The following is a 4,183-nucleotide window of genomic DNA, read 5'->3' on the forward strand; positions in this document are numbered from 1 at the left end:
ACTCTCTAAGGCTCGTTTTGGAGTTTTAGAAAGCAGGCATTCTTCACTGCAGCGCTGGATGCACGGGGGATAGTTCCACCTAGCGCGCGTGCCACAGGTTTAGCACACACAGGTTCTATAGAAGAACTAATTGCATATTAATCAGATTAGTATACGTATACATAAAAACGATGGCAACCGATTATCACAGTACTGCCTACATCCAATCATGCGCAATGAAGGATCCGTTTGAGACGAAGGGCTGCTTTTGCGACCGCCGACCCATTTGAAGTTCCTGCTGGCTGTCCTCAAAGTCTTTATTCTTGTCCTTGTTCTTTGATCTTGAAGCTTAACGCAGTTTCAATCGCACGTGGTCAGTTTCAGCATTGTTCTCATCTAGTGCACAGGAACATCTAGTCCTAAGAGCAAAGAACTGCAAAACTTGTGAGTACCTACCTCTGCTAGTTAACTGCTTGGCTATACTTTTGTCTACTGTTTCAATCATCGTGTTAGTGTAAGATTTCTAATAATTATTTACCAAATCTCACTTTTACAGTCACCTAGCAGCAAACCAGTTTCCACGGCTGGTACAAAACATTAAAACCATCCAAATATTTAGACGTGCCATACAGAATGTATGGACATATGCTATCAGAGGTGTCCCAGGGGCAGGGGGAGCGTCGGGGGGGGGGGGGGGGGCCCCGAGCCCCGGAGCGGACTCGCTGGCAGGACTCGTTAGGCGCGCGACTGGCTGAACGAACGCTGGCTGTCCGTCCCCGTTGCGCTCCGGGCTGCGTTTGCGCTCCCTTTGCACGGGGCGAGGGGCCGTGAGGGAGCCCAGGGGAGGAGGAGGTGAGGCGCTGGGGGGGTCGGGCCATGCCCCCCCTGTTCCTGCTGGGCTCCAGCTGTTGCAAATATTCTGGTAAAGAAATCAAAATTTAATCACGTAGAAGAGTTAGGTTTGATTAAGAAGTAAAATTGTGAAGCATAACGTATAGGATTGTTAAGTGTGAAATATAGTAACCTGATTCGTGTCAATATAAAACAACGATAGGGCCGCATGGTGAATGTGACCCTTTCTGCATATGTAATCTTTAACCGTTTTGCTTGATCTTGTATAACCGTAGGCCTAAGGGAAGTAGGAGAGTATGTATATAGTTCTTGCTTCCTGCAAAAGCCATATAACAGTAGGGAATTACAAAAGTTGGAAACGAAATAAAATCAGACATCAAGTAGAAATCGAAAAATACTTCACACGGTCTCTCGGAAGTAGCGGAATCCTATAGTTGCAAAGGTTTAAAGAAAAAGGGGGGGGGGATTGATATAGAGAACAAACTGCTTATTGCTTAATGATTGTCTCTCTGTAACTTTACATACCCAGGACTGGTGTTTGTCAAGGATTAAGCCTGTCAGAGACTGGTACTTAGGAATGATGAGCAAGAAGGAACCAAGAGCGATCACAAGACTTAATTAAGTGTTCGATGAATTTACGATCTTGTTAAGAAAACGCAAGTAGAGGCCTTGCTTGAATAGATAAGGCCGGAAAAGATAAGAACTCCTGCCTTTTGTTCCCATCCTTGTAGATAATTTAGCTTAAACTAACCTACGGTGCTATACCACTAATGAGAACTTAGATAATAAGAACACTAACAAGCACTAAGGTATCAAAACATGTAAAGGACCATACTGCGCAGAATCACCTGAGGAGGGTCAAATAGCGGACAAGTGAGGAACACTATGGAAGACCACCAGAGGACTCCTGAAGACCACCAGAGACCTTCCATGTGCCTGCGTAAAGGACATTTACATATGTTAATAGTTTCCCGGGAAAACTAATGAATATGTATAACATTTCTCAGGAATCTAGTGAATATGTATGTAGAACCTGTACTTAACCTGCACAATTAGACCTGACGGGGTGTGCCTTGGTAGAGCAGAGGCTCCCAGTGCACCCAGCGCTGTTTGCTTGCCTCTATGCATATAATAAATTGTAAACTTTAATTAGAATCCTGTTTTGGACGTGATCATTTTTCACGTTAAGTCTGAAACGTAGCCGTAGAAACTTTAGGAACTGCGTTATGTGTGACTATCGGAACCTTAATATTGTTAAAGTTGGAAATAGCGAACCCTAGAACCCTCCCCAGGAAGTTACTGGTTTTCCTATGTTCTGTTTCAAGAAACTAAGGAAACCGTCATGGACACCAGTTTGCTGCTTGGAGACCCCCTTACCCTTCCCATCTCGATTTGAGTATCGAAGATTCCAGTCAGTAGAGCTAAGTGTAACTGACCAATGATTGTTTTTGAATAAGAAGATTGATAAGGTTACGTAATCGAAGGACCAGTCCTTATAAAGGTTAAATTTAAGAACGAGCACAGTATGCATTTTTATGGAAAGAGCTTATGTAACAATGAGCTGACAGGAAAAGTCTGTAAAAACTGATGGATTTTGATACTAGGCGGGACACGCCTCTGGAGGAGCGATCCCCCGTGTCCCCAGCGCTGCGATAAACGAAGTGCCCGCTTCTTAACTTCACGTTGGCGTTAAGGAGTTTTATTCCGGATTTCGGTAACGGTTTTGGCGACCCGGATGGGACCTTGCGAGTGAGACTGGACGAGATCGAGTGTTGATCGAACTCCGGCCGGCACCGAGGTATTCTCGGGGAGAACCGTCACCCTCGACTCGCAAAGCTCCTCGCAGCGTTCCCTGGAAAAAAGGTGAGGCGCTGCTTCTTTGCAGTTTGTTTGGAAAGCCTGCCCCTGAGGCGCGGCGAAAGCTTCGCAGGGTTGGGGGCTCGGAGGGTACCCGTTTGCACTGGAAGCCTAGGCGTCCGCCCGTAAGTCATAAGCGAAAGTTATTGCTGGGTTGGACTTTGTGTATTGTTTGGGACAACTGTCATTTGCATTTGTTTGGTATTATTTGGTATTTGAACGTATATAAGTATCATGGCATTAGCAAAGTTGTTTAAGAATGAGAGCGCAGGAAATATAACTGCTGATGAAAAGGTACCAAAAACGTCACCGTTGGGATGTTTATTGGCACGCTGGGGTGAATTGCGGGAAAAATGGGAAACAGACAGACCTTTGAGTTATAATGCTATATCGCAATTACTGTTGTTTTGTAGGAGAGAGAGTAAATGGAATGAAGTGCCATAGGTCGATTTGTTCTTTTTAAGTGAACGTATCTGACGGGGACCGGAGGGGAGCCTCCCAGCAGAACCTCTGGTTACAGCTAAACTGGGAGAACAGAAAATTGAATTTGAATTGACACTAGAGTCACCTTTTCGGTTTTAGATACCTTAGAGGGAGAGTTGAGTTTTGAAGAAATGGGTGGTGTTGGTGCAACAAGTGAACGGGAAACTAGACCCTTCTTTAAATCTTGAACAATGAAATTAGGAAAGCAACGGGTCACTCGGCAGTTTTTGTACGTGCCAAATTCTCCTAAGCTCCTGTTAAGGAGAGATCTATTGGAGAACTTAAGAGGCAGAAATTAAATTAAAAAATGGAGAGGTTAAAATTTTAATTCCAGAAACTAAGCGTATCGAAGCAGTGGCTTTGTTGTTACAGGATGGTTACCGAAAGCCGAAGATTATACCGGTCAAAGTATAACGCTGTAATTCCAATCGTCTGGCCTGGGAAGTTCCCGGTAAGTCCAAAAAGCAGAACCTGTGAGAATTGATTTAAAGCCAGGATCGAATCCGGTAAGAATTCAACAATACCCCCTAAAACCGGAAAGTCGGAAAGGGTTAGTATTGATAAGACAAAAATTTTTTAAGATGTAAATTGTTAATAGAACGTGAATCCAAATATAACACCCCGACCTTGCCTGTTAAAAGGCTAACGAAAAAGATTATAGATTAGTTCCTCAGAGCAATAAATCAAATAGTACAAGGTATTCATCCGGTAGTAGCAAATCCTTATACTTTGTTAACAACCCTGACAGAGAAACGAGAACGGTTCACAGCGTTAGGCTGAAAAGATGCCTTTTTCTGTATTCCCTTGGATCCCAATAGTCAAGAGCTTTTTGCTTTTGAATGGGAAAAGCCTGAGACTGGGAGAAAAACACACTATACGTGGACAGTCTTGCCTCAAGGCTTTAAGAATAGTCTTACCATTTTTGGAAATCCATTGGCACGAGAATGAGAGATTTGGAAGAAAGAAAATAATCAAGAAATCTTGTTGAAATATAGGGGTGGTCTGTTAATTG

General features: G+C 43.7%; 1 long non-coding RNA gene across 1 annotated transcript; it reads right to left on the minus strand.

The window, feature by feature from the left end:
- Positions 1 to 2,508: 2,508 nt before the first annotated feature.
- On the minus strand, positions 2,509 to 3,717 carry LOC121233225. The gene is made up of 2 exons (XR_005932149.1): positions 3,553 to 3,717; positions 2,509 to 2,683 (listed from the first exon to the last, which is right to left on the minus strand). It is a non-coding gene; the product is annotated as an uncharacterized LOC121233225 (long non-coding RNA).
- Positions 3,718 to 4,183: the final 466 nt, after the last annotated feature.

This window comes from Aquila chrysaetos, chromosome 1 (genome assembly GCF_900496995.4).
Source record: "Aquila chrysaetos chrysaetos chromosome 1, bAquChr1.4, whole genome shotgun sequence".
Classification (NCBI taxonomy): Eukaryota; Metazoa; Chordata; class Aves; order Accipitriformes; family Accipitridae; genus Aquila; species Aquila chrysaetos.